Source organism: Mustelus asterias, chromosome 24 (genome assembly GCF_964213995.1).
Source record: "Mustelus asterias chromosome 24, sMusAst1.hap1.1, whole genome shotgun sequence".
NCBI classification, from domain to species: Eukaryota; Metazoa; Chordata; class Chondrichthyes; order Carcharhiniformes; family Triakidae; genus Mustelus; species Mustelus asterias.
This window is the reverse complement of record NC_135824.1, coordinates 62,574,289-62,591,329: the sequence shown is the minus strand read 5'-3', so window position 1 is coordinate 62,591,329 and position 17,041 is coordinate 62,574,289.

Here is a 17,041-nt window from a genome sequence, read left to right as displayed (position 1 = left end):
TCCAGCTCTTTCTCTCTGTGTGATGGTGCGACGCGTCCTGAACTGCAGCTACCTATTTATTCTGAACGATATCATAGACAACCACTGCAAGGCAGCAAATTAGAAATAATCTCCACGGTGTGAAGGGAAATGCCCTCTGACCTCGCTCCCTCAATCAGCCTCGGAATTAGATTTTCAATAGCTTAATCCTGAGTGGGAGCAGGGATTTGAATGGGCTTCAGAATGAATCCGAGCAGAACGGTACCAGTGAATACATTGGGCAAGAGTTGAATAAGGCTGGCTTCAGGGTTCAGGGGCTACAGTGTGCAATCACACTGCACCCAATCCTGTTTAAATAGGCAGCAAACAAACCTCTGACAGCACCCACTGAGGGAGTGCCGCACTGTCAGAGCATCAGTGCTGTGGGAGTGCCGCACTGTCAGAGGGTCAGTACTGAGGGAGTGCCGCACTGTCAGAGCATCAGTGCTGTGGGAGTGCCGCACTGTCAGAGGGTCAGTACTGAGGGAGTGCCGCACTGTCAGAGCATCAGTGCTGTGGGAGTGCCGCACTGTCAGAGGGAAAATACTGCCTGGAGTCAACGTCCCTTTGCATAGTCCAGCCCTCCACCCCCCCTCCGCCCGCCTTAAGATTCCCGTGGCAGGCAGGACAGGAAAATTTCGCTCTCTGTCACATCCCATCCCTCTAGACATCCTGACCATAGGAATGAGGAGAAGGAGTAGGCCATTCCGTACTTCGAGCCTGCTCTGTCATTCAATCAGATCATGGCTGATCTCTCAGGAAGTGCCGCACTTTCAGAGGGTCAGTACTGAGGGAGTGCTGCACTGTCAGAGGGTTAGTACTGAGGGAGTGCTGTACTGTCAGAGGGTCAGTGCTGAGGGAGTGCTGCACTGTCAGAGGGTCAGTACTGAGGGAGTGCCGCACTGTCAGAGGGTCAGTGCTGAGGGAGTGCCGCACTGTCAGAGGGTCAGTACTGAGGGAGTGCTGCACTGTCAGAGGGTCAGTACTGAGGGAGTGCTGCACTGTCAGAGGGTCAGTACTGAGGGAGTGCTGCACTGTCAGAGGGTCAGTACTGAGGGAGTGCCGCACTGTCAGAGGTTCAGTGCTGAGGGAGTGCCGCACTGTCAGAGGGTCAGTACTGAGGGAGTGCCGCACTGTCAGAGGGTCAGTACTGGGGGAGTGCTGCACTGTCAGAGGGTCAGTGCTGAGGGAGTGCTGCACTGTCAGAGGGTCAGTACTGAGGGAATGCCGCACTGTCAGAGGGTCAGTGCTGAGGGAGTGCTGCACTGTCAGAGGGTCAGTACTGTGGGAGTGCCGCACTGTCAGAGGGTCAGTACTGAGGGAGTGCCGCACTGTCAGAGGGTCAGTGCTGAGGGAGTGCTGCTCTGTCAGAGGGTCAGTACTGAGGGAGTGCCGCACTGTCAGAGGATCAGTGCTGAGGGAGTGCCGTACTGTCAGAGGGTCAGTACCAAATGAGTCACCCAGCGCCCAGATGTTATCGTTTTCATTTGTAAAAATGAATCATCGAATCTTTACAGTGCAGAACGAGGTCTTTTGGCCCATCGAGTCTTCACCAACTCTTACCCAGGCTTACCACGTAACCTCACATATTTATCCCACTAATCCACGTAACCCGCACATCTTTGGAGTGTGAGAGGAAAGCAGAGCACCCGGAGGAAACCCACACAGACACGGGGAGAACGTGCAAACTCCATACGCACAGTGACCCGAGGCGGGAATTGAACCTGGGTCCCTGACGCTGCGAGGCAGCAGCGCTAACTGCTGTGCCATCGTGCCACCCACCTGAAGGGGGAATATGGGGGCTTATTTCTGTCCTTGCTATCCTGGGACAGGCAAGCTGCTTATTGCCCGGAATCCGGCGGTCCACATTGCTCCCAGTCGCCCCGGGGAGAGGGTGACCTGGCACTCTGAGCCCTCTCTGGGTGCGGGAATCCAGCCTCGGAGTTATCTATAAACCAGGGATCAGGATAAGGGGCTGCCACCCAGGAGACTAATTCTATTACCAATCGGCACCTCTGGGAGAAGGGAGGAGAAAACTGGAGCAAAATGGCTCATAGCAGCAGTCGCCGTAGCAACAAGCTGACGACCAACCGCTTCTCCTCGCTATCAGCAGAATTTTTATATCTGATCTTTAAAGACTGTGTTAAATCTGTGAAATGACACGGGAGATAGCAATGTGTCTCAGCAGGTGAGGCTCTGGCTGTACAGAGAATGTGGGAAACAACACTGACATTTGCAGCAGGAATAAGACAAAAGGTTTCTGATGGTGCCATTGAGATTCAGTCCAACAAACTCCAGTTAACCTCTTACTTTGTGTTGTCCAATTTGACTGCGTGAGGAAGGAGGTCACATTTATAGCCTTTTATCACGTCTCCCAGGAACCTCCCCGGGCGGTTCTCCAGTAATTAATGACTTGGAAATGCAGCAAAAAAGTGCTATTGAAGCATTTTGAGCTCAATAGCTGCAGTTAACTTCCAGAATGCTGAAAGGCCTGGATAGAGTGGACGTGGGGAGGATGTTTCCATTAGTGGGAGAGACTCGGATTCGAGGGCACAGCCTCAGGCTAAAGGCACAGATCTTTAGAACAAAGATGAGGAGGAATTTCTTCAGCCAGAGAGTGGTGAATCTGTGGAACTCATTGCCACAGAAGGCTGTGGAGGCCGGGTCATTAAGTGTATTTAAGACAGAGATAGATAGGTCCTTGATTAATAAGGGGATCAAAGGTAACGGGGAAAAAGCAGGAGAATGGGGTTGAGGGTGGCACGGTGGCACAGTGGTTAGCACTGCTGCCTCACAATGCCAGGGACCCGGGTTCAATTCCGGCCTTGGGTCACTGTCTGTGTGGATTCTACATGGTCTCCCCGTGTCTGTGTGGGTTTCCTCCGGATGCTCCGGTTTCCTCCCACAGTCCAAAGATGTGCTGGTTAGGTGGATTGGCCATGCTAAATTGTCCCTTTGTGTCCAAAGATGCGCAGGGCAGGTTAGGTGGATTGGCCATGCTAAATTGCCCCTGAGTGTCAGTGGGTCTAGCTAGAGTAAATGCGTAGAGTTATGGGATTAGGGACTGGGTGGGATTGTGGTTGGTGCAGACACGATGGGCCGAATGGCCTCCTCCTGCACTGTAGGGATTCTATGATTCTATGAACACGCAGACTCTTCCAAAGATCAGATCGATACAATTCTTTACATTTCTAAAGATCATCTTGGGTCCGTTTTGTGTGATCAATGCTGAACAGCAGATTTCTTCCTCCTTAGATTCTGCTGTCAGTGGAATGTCAACCCACACCCCCACAGTGCAATCTAACACGACTGGCAGTGTCCAAGGGTTTAAAGCAATGCCATTGATGCTCGGATACTGTACATGTTCTGAGATCTCTCCTCTCCTGATAGTCACTCTACAGGCTCTACGGCATCAGGTAAAATCTACAAATCAGTTTTATTATAAAGTAAAAATTAAGTAGAAGCAGCCAGTTAGAATAGCAGACTTCACAAACTTACAATGCAAGACAACAATGAAACAAATAACTTTGATACACATTCAGCATCCTAAACACAATCTTATTCATGAGGTGAATTCTTCCCATACAACCTTCACATTCTCACTACGGTATCAAAGGAACTGCTGAATTGGCTAAATGCAACATAATTTATTTCCCTCTCTGAGCACTGAGCTGTCAATCTAGCCTTCTGTGAGATGTCTGCTGCAGATACTGGTTGCTTACGTTCAGATTCTGCAGACACCCGGGAATTGGGAGGTGCCTTGTGCTAATTGACTGCCACAACAGTGCCTACACTTCAGAGGTACCTCGTTGGCTGCAAAGTGCTTTGGGATGTCCTGAGGTCATGGAATGCGCTGTAGGAAAGCATGTTCTTGTTCTTTCAATTCGCAGTCAACAACCAAAAAACCTGCCTCGGGAGAGGCTTGTCTCGCACTTAGCGTTAGCAGGAGCAGAAGGAAGTGAGGCAATGACCAATACCCGACCAAAGCCAACACAAAGAATCTCTTGATAAGGCTTTCTAAATTAAATTCTTTAGATGTATGGTTACTAAGAAGAAAGGACAAAGAACAAAGAAAATTACAGCACAGGAACAGGCCCTTCGGCCCTCCAATCCTGCACCGACCATGCTGCCCGATTGAACTAAAACCCCCAACCCTTCCGGGGATCATATCCCTCTATTCCCATCCTGTTCATGTATTTGTCAAGACACCTCTTAAAAGTCACTATCGTATCTGCTTCCACTACCTCCCCCGGCAGCAAATTCTAGACACCCACTACCCTCTGTGTAAAAAAACTTGCCAGAGACACGTTTGTATATGGATTCCTTCTGTAGTATATAGCAAGATCTGAGTATTCTGTCATGTATATCTCCATGAGGGTGTAAACTAAGTTAGCTCAATAATAGCTGCCTCCAGTCGAGTATGTTTCATGTATAAGGACAGTTGTCTTCTTCAGTATCTGTTTCTGTCAGAGGTTTTATTGAACTGATCTTAAGATGTTTGCCACCAGAGGCAGCCTCATGGCATAGTCACATGGTTATGGAAAGTCAGGTGTGTCAGACTGGTTACCTGTTATCATCCAGGTCAGAAACCCCAGGGTGTTTTAGGAAGTCAGCCTGGATCATACATTTTGCACTTTGAATTTTGGCATTAGGGTGAGCACGAGATGTTTCACTCAAGTATGATTCAAATGACCCACGAGGGAGCTTTGACCAAACAAAGTTTATTTTAAGAATACAGTCAACGTATAATAATGCAATTAGCAATAACTTTTACCAATTAGAAGCAAGGTAAAAAAAAAGCCAAATATTGTATAAACTATAACTGCTCTGAATACTGTTCCAACCAAACAAACCTTCTTACAAACACACACCCCTCCCAGGTTTAGCACACTAAATAAGAATGCTTACATGATGCTGAATTTTCTAGCTCTGCAACACTCGTTGTGAATTAGTCCTTTGGATGGAGAATTGAAACTCTGACTTCCCTGTCCTGGAGATTCCAGCTCACCTTGAGGCAGAGATAAAGTCATCGTTTTCCTCTAGCTAGCAAACGACCAACAGCAAATATTTTCACTCCAGAAAGGCAAGAAAAGCTGCTTCCAACTAGCCAGCAGAATTTCCAATACCAGGGAGAGACACGGAAATACTGTTTTCCAGTCTGGAGTCTAACAACTCCTAATCAGCCAACAACCAAAACTGAAAGTAAAAGAACACTTGTGAGAGAAAAAAATAAACCTATCCCACCTGACCTGTCAATCATTCTCCCCTGCCAACAATTCAAAAGGGTCGTAAAACTCGTAAAACTCCAGGACATTGCATTAGGCCCAGATTAAGAAGCCCATGATATGACTCTAACAAGAATAAAAGCACATTAACTCAGACAGGTCGGCAGCAAACACAAAAGACCCTGTTACAGGAACCGCAGATAAGCAAGATTAAAATACATTTCTTAAAGGCACAGTAGCGTCAGAAAACCCAAACATCCCACTTCTCATATCTCACAAAAGATACAAACATGGCATGTGGTCGTCTTATCCAGTGTAAGACACACCTCCTGACATACTGCCTTACAGGCCTTCATTCAAATATTACAAAGATTCTTCTTTTAATTGAGCAGGTGAGAGATTTATTGCCTTTTCCTCCTTTCCTGAATTTGCATCTCAGGCAAGGCTGGTCCTACAGGCTCAGTACAGCCCATAAACACAGTGGCTACAAGAGCAGGTCAGAGGTTAAGAATACTGCAGCGAGTAACTCACTTTCTGACTCTCCAAAGCCTGTCCACCATCTACAAGGCACAAGTCAGGTGTGTGATGGAATACTCCCCACTTGCCTGGATGGGTGCAGCTCCAACAACACTCCAGAAGCTCGACACCATCCAGGACAAAGCAGCCCCGCTTGATTGGCACCCCATCCACAAACACCCACTCCCTCCACCACCGACGCTCAGTAGCAGCAGTGTGTACCATCTACAAGATGCACTGCAGCAATTCACCAAAGATCCTTAGACAGCACCTTCCAAACCCACCACCACACCTAGAAGGACAAGGGCAGCAGATACATGGGAACACCACCACCTGCAAGCTCCCCTCCAAGACACTCACCATCCTGACTTGGAAATATATCGCCGTTCCTTTACAGTCGCTGGGTCAAAATCCTGGAATTCCCTCCCTAACGGCATTGTGGGTCAACCCACAGCACATGGACAGCAGCGATTCAAGAAGGCAGCTCACCACCACCTTCTCAAGCGGCAACTAGGGATGGGCAATAAATGCTGGTCAGCCAGCGATGCCCATGTCCCACGAATGAACTTTTAAAAATCACCTCCTTCTGAACAGTAATTAGGGGCCGTCAAAAACCACATCCCCTGAAAAAATAAAATAAAAGCACTTTTTCACACCTCACCCATATTGCAAGGCTTCCCACTTGCTCCAGCTGTGCCCAGCAGCTCCATTGTAGAGTCGGTGGCGATCCAATAGATTGAGTCAGTCGCAGACTCCCCCCACCCATCAACCTCTGAGGGGCCGAGTTTAAGATGGCACTCTGGGGATGGGGGGTGTGGGGGGTATGGGGGCCGGTGTGCAGGGGCAGAAAGGGTTGGGGGGGGGGGTGCGCGGACACAGTGCTCAGGCTAGAATGGGAATGTTTGGAGCATTGATTACTGCCTGTCGCGATAACAGCAGCACGGTAGCACAATGGTTAGCACTGCTGCTTCACAGCTCCAGGGACCTGGGTTCAATTCCCGGCTTGGGTCACTGTCTGTGTGGAGTTTGCACGTTCTCCCCGTGTCTGCGTGGGTTTCCTCCGGGTGCTTCGGTTTCCTCTCACAGTCCAAAGATGTGCGGGTTAGGTTGATTGGCCATGCTAAAATTGCCCCTTCGTGTCCTGAGATGCGTAGGATAGAGGGATTAATGGGTAAAATATGTAGGGATATGGGGGTAGGGCCTGGGTGGGATTGTGGTCGGTGCAGACTTGATGGGCCGAATGGCCTCTTTCTGTACTGTAGGGTTTCTATGATTCTATGAACAGCAACAACTCTTTAATAACATTTAATTAGTGGTGACATATTAATTAATATTTTTTAGTATGCAACATATCTCCATGTAGTTCCATAATTAACAAATAATATTAATTAATAAAGAACATTAGAATAAACTGGGATTGTTTGGCTTTTATTAAGCAGTAATTTATTGAGTCCAGTGATTATTCTCCACACGTATGGGCTGCGCAGAGCGCAATGAGAGCAGGAACCAGATTCACAGATTTAAGTACACACCTAAATCCGTTTGAGGTCGGATTCTCCCTGCTCCCAGAGTTCTCCGACCCTCGGCACAGGGGGAACCCAGCGAGAATCACCACTGGTGTCCACAGACGGAGTGCAGGCATGATGGGGGAGCGGTGAGGGGGTTGGGAGGGGGACGCTCAGAAGCCATTGAAGCCCCTGGGTTGTTGGGACATGGCTGGCAGTGCCAGATGGCGTCCTGGTGGATGTCCCATCAGTAATTTAACAATAGTAGTTGTATTGATAGTTTATTAATAGTGGTTGTAATTTTTTTCGCAACAGAAATGAATGCTATAACAATACGACAGGAACAATAGCAGGAGTGAGTGTTACTATATTAATAATTACAGTAATAATTAAGAGTAATAGTTAAAACAGCAGCAGGGAATTGTGGTATTGTTCAGCTGAAGTTGTCCAAGCAGATTTTGAATTTAAACAATGGGATGGAATTTATTTCTTTTTGTTTTGATGGAGGTTGAATATTAAAAGATTCTTCATTGAGACGATAATAAGCAGAGGATGCAGTCTCCACCCTCACACAGGATGATGTTCACAAAGTCGGACATTATTAAGATCCCCTCTCTCATTCTCTGTCTCATTTGCAGACAGTGTTAGTTGCTGCTGTTTAAATGTTGATCCCGACACTAAAACTTGCCCTTAAACCACCTTCATCTCATTGCTGACAAGTGCGGCAGTGTCAATCAACTCATCTAACAAGCAGGAATAGACGATATCATTAGTCTTCTCGAAAAGCTGTCAATCTGAGGGTGTTTGATTATCTGGTACAATATCCTAGTCATGGAGGAGCTTAGTAATGGCACACAGAGCTTTGTGAAGTTGCATTGTGAGGTTTGGAATATGAAATGAACATCTCATTCCCAGAATTTTATTGATTAATATTTAACCCCTTGCAAACACAGAGCTGGATGATGAGCTAGTGAGGAAAGGAACGGCTTTTTAACTGAGATGTTATTGGTTAACGCCTGTGCTGTATCATGGTTGGGAAACCTCGGGCGAAGATCGAGGAATTGATTGGATCTTGTGATTTAGGGCTGCCAAGCTTGGATTTTCAAAGCATCTAAAGTTGTAAAGTTTATTTATTAGTCACAAGTAAGACTTACATTAACACTGCAATGAAGTTACTGTGAAATTCCCCGAGTCGCCACACTCCGGCGCCTGTTCAGGTCAATGCACCCGAACCAGCACGTCTTTCGGACTGTGGGAGGAAACCGGAGCACCCGGAGGAAACCCATGCAGACACGGGGAGAACGTGCAGACTCCGCACAAACAGTGACCCAAGCTGGGAATTGAACCCGGGTCCCTGGTGCTGTGAGGCAGCAGTGCTAACCACTGTGCCACCGTGCCACCCCCGTCTAGTTTGTAGGATTGAGGGCAATAAGTGTAATAGAAATGATCAGATACTGAGCTGGAACGCATTGGCTCCTGGCTGGTTCGTGTCCGCAGAGGTTGGGTCAGGAAAGGACATGGATGAATAATTGAGGAGGTACAGTTGGAGATTTGTTTAATTTAACCTGGCAGGGAGAGACTTTAAAAACCACATTCCTCAAGGGACAGAATGGGCTAAAAAGGAGCAAGGTCATGCTGGGTGTCAAGGATCATGGGACGATATGGAGTGGGGGAGCCATGTGACCCACTTCAGACCAATCATTCCAGGTGACCCTAAAACTCCCCAGTGAGAATGATCCAGGGTTTTCTCTGTGGAATGAAGGGATCTGTTTGAGTTTTAGGGTGACACAGTGGTTAGCACTGCTACCTCACAGTGCCAGGGGACCAGGGTTCGATTCCCGGCTTGGGTCACTGCCTGTGTGGAGTCTGCACATTCTCCCCGTGTCTGTGTGGGTTTCCTCCGGGTGCTCCGGTTTCCTCCCACACTCCAAAGATGTGCGGGTTAGGTGGATTGACCATGTTAAATTGACTCTTAGTGTCAGGGGATTAGCAGGGTAAATATGTGGGGTTACGGGAAGAGGGCCTGGATGGAGTGTGTCAGTACAGACTCGATGGGCCAAATGGCCTCCTTCTGCACTGTCGGGACTCTATTCTATTCTGTGAATTATTATGAATATTCTCCCATGATGTGAGAAATAGAGCAAAATTTTACCAACAAATGTCAGTGTTGGTTCCAGCGTGAAAAATAGCTTGTTCCCTGATGGTGCCAGTGCGTCTTTGGTCTGAATCTTGTGCCTCATTGGTGATCATTTTTATGGCTACGGGTTTCACACTGTTCCCTTCGATTCGCCCGCTGTGTAACGACTCAATTGCTGCAAGCACTGGGGAGATCCAATAAACAGCTCCCCAGTGCTTGTTCCACAGCGACTGCAGGGGAAGGCAGCCAGGAAGGCTGTACAGAGGGAGCCCTCACCAGGGTTCTGGATGAAGTGGAGCAGAGGTGGGACGCACACTACCCCCCGCTCCAGGAGTTGGCCTTCTAGTAGGTTCACCCCCTCCCCTCCACGGCTGGGATGCAGGGGCAGCCCTGGTCAGTGCCAGCGCTCTCCAGGGGAGGACGGGGAGGCAGTGTCGGCAAAAGCCAGTGTAACTGAACCACCCCCAGTCTCCCATTGGACGCCCTCGCTCACTCCTCGCACCTCAATCCCCTCGCACCCCCAACCCCCTCACACCCCCCTCCCCCCCCCCACACCCTCCCCTCCTCACACACCCCTCCCCCTTACACACCCCTCCCCCCCTTACATACCCCTCACCCCTCACACACCCCTCCCCCTCACACACCCCTCCCCCTCACACACCCCTCCCCCCTCACACACCCCTCCCCCTCACACACCCCTCCCCCTTACACACCCCTCACACACCCCTCCCCCCTCACACACGCCTCCCCCCTCACACAGCGCTCCCCCCTCACATCCCCAACCCGCTCACACACCCCTCCCCATCACACACCCCTCCCCCTCACACGCCCCTTCCCCCCTCTCATCTCCAACCCCCTCACACCCCCAACCCCCTCACACACCCCTCCCCCCTCACACACCCCTCCCCCCTCACACACCCCTCCCCCACTCGCACCCCCAACCCTTTCCTTCACTGTGCCTCGTTGCCCTTTGCCAACTCCAGGCACCAGGCTTCTCCGCACCTCCCCCCCACCCCCCCCCCCCCCCACCCCCACAATCACCGTGTTCCCCATTCGTTGCTCTGCTCTTCACACCCCAGCTCTCATACCCGCCACACCCCATCACTATCTTCAATGGCAACACTCCCACCCTCACTCTACCTCTCTGTGTCATTGCAGGACAAACTCAACCGCAACAGGCGTGAGCGGGTGCAGCCCCGGAGTCAGGCCCGAGCTCAGAACCCTCGTGCCTTTCTCGGAGCGAGTCCTCAAGCTGTCCGGGGAGAAGGGAGCGCGTGGGGGGCAGCAGAGAAATGTGAGAACCCTCAACACACACGCTGTCATTCCTCGGGTCTCAAGTAATCAATGTTCCCCCCGTATCCCCTGTAACGCACTGACGCCATCTCCCTTCTCTCGCAGGCCGACCAGCGGAATAGACTGGACCATCCTCACAACCCTGCACCCACCGGACTCCAGCAGCTATGAGGGAGACTTTCCAACCCAGTGTGGGAAGGTACCACAGCTGCCAGCCGCACCCTGGTACCCACGCAGATACCCCCACCTGGCGGGTTCACTGCGTAGACAGGATTCTGGGGCACTCACTGGTGAGAACCTCACAGCTAAAGATCCACAGGGACTTGAGGGATGCCGGATCCCAGGATTCTGCCAAGCCCCAGGCCGATGGGGTGTCCCTGGGCCCGGTCGCCCCACAGCTGCTGGAGCAAAGACAGAGTGGCGAGTATCAGGAAGGGCTGACCGCCCTCCTCAGAACGCAAGGCTGATTGGAGGATCCCCATCGCTTTCCCTCCGAGGAGACGGTGCCGTCACTGCTGCGCACTGAGGCGAACGCTGTGAGGGTGGCGTCCGCAGCGGAGAGCTTGGCGCAGGATTTAGATTTGATTTGGTTTATTATTGTCACATGTATTGGGATACAGTGAAAAGTATTGTTTCTTGCGCGTTATACAGACAAAGCATACCGTTCATAGAGAAGGAAATGAGAGAGTGCTGAATGTAGTGTTACAGTCATAGCTAGGGTGTAGAGAAAGATCAACTTAATGTGAGATAAGTTCATTCAAAAGTCTGATGGTATCAGGGCAGAAACTGTTCTTGAGTCGGTTGGTATGTGATCTCAGACTTTTATATCTTTTTCCCAATGGAAGAAGGTGGAAGAGAGAATGTCCGGGGTGCGTGGGGTCCCAAATTATGCTGGCTGCTTTGCCGAGGCAGCGGGAAGTGTAGACAGAGTCAATGGATGGGAGGCTGGTTTGCGTGATGGACTGGGCTGCATTCACAACCTTTTGTAGTTCCTTGCGGTCTTGGGCAGAGCAGGAGCCATACCAAGCTGTGATACAACCAGAAAGAATGCTTTCTATGGAGCATCTGTAAAAGTTGGTGAGAGTTGTAGCAGACATGCCAAATTTCCTTAGTCTTCTGAGAAAGTAGAGGCGTTGGTGGGCTTTCTTAACTATAGTGCTGGCATTGGGGGACCAGTTTGTTGGTGATCTGGACACCTGAAAACTTGAAGCTCTTGACCCTTTCTACTTCGTCCCCTTTGATGTAGACAGGAATATGTTCCCCTCTACGCTTCCTGAAGTCGCTGACAATCTCCTTCATTTTGTTGACATTGAGGGAGAGATTATTGTCGCTGCACCAGTTCACCAGATTCTCTATCTCACTCCTGTACTCTGTCTCATCATTGTTTGAGATCCGACCCACTACGGTGGTGTCGTCAGCAAAGTTCAGGATCCAGTCGCAGAGGGAGGTGCCGAGGCCCAGGCCACGGAGTTTGGAGATGAGTTTCGTGGGAATAATAGTGTTGAAGGCTGAGCTGTAGTCAATAAATAGGAGTCTGACATAGGTGTCCTTGTTATCTAGGTGTTCCAGGGTTGAGTGCAGGGCCAGAGAGATGGCGTCTGCTGTGGACCTGTTGCGGCGGTAGGCAAACTGTAGTGGATCCAGGTAGTCCGGGAGGCTGGAATTGATTTATGCCATGACTAACCTTTCGAAGCACTTCATAATGATGGATGTCAGAGCCACTGGCCGATAGTCATTAAGGCACGCTGCTTGGCTTTTCTTTGGTACCGGGATGATGGACGTCTTCTTGAAGCAGATAGGGACCTCAGACTGTTGTAAAGAGAGGTTGAAGACATCTGTGAATATCTCCGCCAGCTGATCCACGCAGGATCTGAGTGCTCGTCCGGGTACCCCATCCAGGCCAGTCGCTTTCCGTGGGTTGATCTTCGAGAAAGCTGCTCTGAAATCTGCAATGGTGACCCCAGATACAGGTTCATGCAGGGCTTCCAAGGCGGAGGGCATGGTCTCGCTGACCTCTTGGACTCCATGGCAGGGGATGTCCACACCATAATGCAGGGCTTTGACTGCATGGTGCAGGCACTGGCGGGAATCCATGAGTTTCAGCGCCAGAGGACCGCGGGGCTTCTGAATCTCACTCCACCCCCTCCTCCCCCTCTCCAAGGAGGAGCACAGGGGCCCCCAGAAACACAAAGGGAAGAGGATGGACAAGAATACAGTCCAGGGACCACCAGCCAGGGGACCCCGGGCTTCTCCAGGCCAGCTGACACCACACCCCCACCCCCCCACTCCACAGGGGTCGCCCACCAAGGTAATCTCAGGCTAAAGGGCGTGGAAGTCAGCAGGCCGCTTCAGCCTCAGTTGTGGATCCTGGAGATATGCCTAGACGGAGTGCGAGAGTCAGGAAGATTAAGAAACCATTGGTACTTTGTGGGCACGGGTGAATATAGACACCAGTGTAGATAGGCCACCATTTTGTTTTGAATGTTTGTCAATAAATGTCACTTTGTTCACCCCCAGAGCCCCCACCCTGTCTGTTTGTGGCACCAAGCTTGGGGGAACCACCGCGCTCAGCTGGTGCCTCCTCCCTGTGGAGTGCGGAGTGCAGTGCGATGTCTGTCCCAGCCTCTGGCCAGCCCCCAGGAAAGGCTCCCTGAGCTGCGATCGGAACAGGAACCCAGGGAGGAGACAGAGGGGAGCGGCCTGCGTACCAGCTTTCGCAACCCTTTTAGCGCAAGGGGTGCCCCAACATGAGGGGAAGGTAAGGCCTGTAAGTGACCCCCTCCCAACCCCTCTCCCCGAAATGGTGATTCTGGGACCCCCCCCTTGGCCCCAAGTTGAACTTGTCCGTGTCCCCGAGTTCCCTCCGGTGCCCCCTGAACAGTGAACACCCCGGAAGGTGTTGACTGCCAGAGCGCTCACCCCGAAACCCTCCCTCGGAGATGAAGGTGCCGGGTTCACACCTACACAGAGCTGCTGTAAATGGCGCTGGGGTGACATCACGCCGATGCCTGCTGAATATCCGGTGGGGTGAGGGGGGGAGATCCCGGACAGAGTGCTCACTAATGACACGCTAAAGTACTAAACTGACCTTCCTGCGGTCCCAGGCTGTGTTTCTCGCCACTCCGCAAGCACGGGGTCCGGGAAGATCAGAACTCGGAAACTGGCCAGCGTGAATCGCGCTCTCCGGATTTTGAGCGCACAGACAGAGCCAGCTCAATATCGCCCCCATTGATTAAAACTGCTCAGTTATGTGGGCAGCACGGTGGCACAGTGGTTGGCACTGCTGCCCCACAGCGCCAGGAACCCGAGTTCAATTCCTGGCCTTGGGTCCCTGTCTGTGTGGAGTTTGCACGTTCTCCCCGTGTCTGCGTGGGTTTCCCCCGGGTGCTCCGGTTTCCTCCCACATTCTGAAAAACGTGCTGGTTAGGTTGATTGGCCATGCTAAATTGAACCTAGTGTCAGGGGGGTTGGCAGGGTAAATGTGTGGGATTATGGGGATAGGGTCTGGGTGGAATTGTGGGCAGGACACACTCGATGGGCCGAATGGCCTCCTTCAATACTGTAGGGATTCTATGATTCTTATCATTGTTGACTGAGTAAAAGAATATCTTCTTCAGCCCGAGATCTCGTTGTTATTTATACATTTAAAAAATATTTAAAGTATGTTTATGAATACAATAAAACTTATAAAATTACACAGACCTTTGATATTAATTTTAAAATGCACTTTGTGATTTCCATTTCCATTATACTAACTGTTATTACATTCCCTTCCTTTGAGTCATTAAATATAGATTGCTTTTGATTAGATGAGACCGTGAGTTTAAACAATAGTTTTTACATGTCTTGGGTGTGAGTACAGACTGCGCCCGGACTCGGAGGTGAGAAGCTTTGATGAGTGCGAGGCTGCCATTCATTGGGGCCAATATTGGCCCCAAGTAGATTCAATTCCACAGCACCAAGATCACTGACAAATCAGCTCTGAGATACAAGGGCAATCAATCTTCCTCAGAACGATACACAAGTCATTAGGAGAAAAAAGTATAAGGTGACCTTGTAACTAGAAGTATAAGGGGGGTGGCACGGTGGCACAGTGGTTAGCATTGCTGCCTCACAGCGTCAGGGACCTGGGTTCGATTCCCGGCCTCGGAATCTGCCTGTGTGGAGTTTGCACATTCTCCCCGTGTCTGCGTGGGTTTCCTCCGGGTGCTCCGGTTTCCTCCCACAGTCCGAAAGATGTGCAGCTGGATTGGCCATGCTAAATTGCCTCTTAGTGTCCCAAGCTGTATAAATTAGGGGGATTAGCAGGCTAAAGGTGTGAGGTTATAGGAATAGGGCCAGGATGGGATGCTCTTTCGGAGAGTCGGTGCAGACTTGATGGGCCGAATGGCCTCCTTCTGCACTGTAAGGATTCTGTGACCTGAAGGATAAGGCAATAAACTTGCACGGCTGGAACTCCTGCTCCTACAGCTTCTACTAAAATCCCACAAACTAGGGACTTGATAAAGTTTCAGTTAGATTCTTCAAGCTCCAACAGTATAAGGAGCTCTGCTCCATGGTGTGGGGAATCTCATGGAGTTACCACCTTACCCTCTAGTCTGAAGATGTTTTCTGTTGTAACTTGCTGGGAGTGTGAGTGATATCCATTTAGCAATGGGATATCTGGGACCTCAGTCAACAATAGACTAACAATCTTTCTCCTTCACCAATCTGATTTCAGCTTCAAGAAAACAACGGAGTGATGGAGAGGGAAATCAGGTGAATGAGACACAAATTCTTGCTCCCATGTTGGGTGCACAGAGTGGGAAAATTTCCCGATTGTGCTGGTCTCCCTATTATTCCCCATTCATATAAACATCATCTCCACAGATTAATGAGATAGCACCAAGCTTTTAGTTTCTAGTTGACAGTAGATATGGGGGGTAGGATTAGTAAGTTTGCGGATGACACAAAGATTGGCCGGGTGGTTACCAGTGAGGCGGCGTATCTTGGGCTACAAGAAGATATAGACGGAATGGTCAAATGGGCGGATAACTGGCAGATGGAATTTAACCCTGAAAAGTGAGAGGTGATGCACTTTGGAAGGAGTAACTTGACAAGAAAGTACTCAATGAATGGTAGGACACTGGGAAGTTCTGTGGAGCAAAGGGACCTTGGCGTGTTTGTCCACAGATCTCTGAAGGCGGAAGGGCATGTTAGTAGAGTGGTGAAAAAGGCATATGGGACACTTGCCTTTATCAATCGGGGTATAGATTACAAAAGCAGGGAAGTCATGTTGGCGTTGTATAGAACTTTGGTGAGGCCACAGCTGGAGCACTGTGTGCAGTTCTGGTCACCACATTATAGGAAGGACGTGATTGCACTGGAGGGGGTGCAGAGGAGATTCACCAGGATGCTGCCTGGGATGGAACATTTAAGTTATGAAGATAGATCGGATAGGCTTGGGTTGTTTCGTTGGAGCAGAGAAGACTGAGGGGAGACCTGATCGAGATGTACAAGATTATGAGGGGCATGGACAGAGTGGATAGGGAGCAGCTGTTCCCCTGAGTTGAAGGGCCAGTCATGAGGGGGCATAGGTTCAAGGGGAGGGGCAGGAGGTTTGGGGGGAAATGTGAGGAAATCCTTTTTACCCAGAGGGTGGTGAGGGTCTGGAATGCGCCGCCTGGGAGGGTGGTAGAGGCGGGTTGCCTCACATCCTTTAAAAAGTACCTGGATGAGCACTTGGCGCACCATAACATTCAAGGCTAATTTCTAAGTGGGATTAGGTAGGTAAGTCAAGTGTTTCTCACATGTTGGTGCAGACCTGATGGGCTGAAGGGCCTCTTCTGCGCTGTATAATTCTATGATTCCAACTCTGCCAGCCCAGTCTGGGAGAAACTCTCCCAAACAGCCAGATTCTCACTGGGGAGGGTGGGTGCGCACTGGAACGAGGACTGCCACCCTCAGGAACAGTACGGAAGCAACCGGGCGGTTGCTGAGTTCTGAGGCAGGCTGGGTGAAGGCTGCTCTGGGACTTTGTTCCCAGAAAAAAAACCTCTAAGAACAATTCACCAACTGCAGGAATGAGAATCCAAAGTTCAAACTGTCCCCTTTCTAGACATGACCCTCCCAGGCAGTATTCGCATTCCAACCATTATTCATGTAAATTGAGTTTGTGTCTTTATATGCTCTGTTTGTGAACAGAATTCCCACTCACCTGAAGAAGGGGCTTGCAGCTCCGAAAGCTTGTGTGGCTTTTGCTACCAAATAAACCTGTTGGACTTTAACCTGATGTTGTTAAACTTCTTACTGCCCCTTTCTAGACCAGAGAGATAGAGTGGCATCGAAGAAATGTAAATCTCGTCATT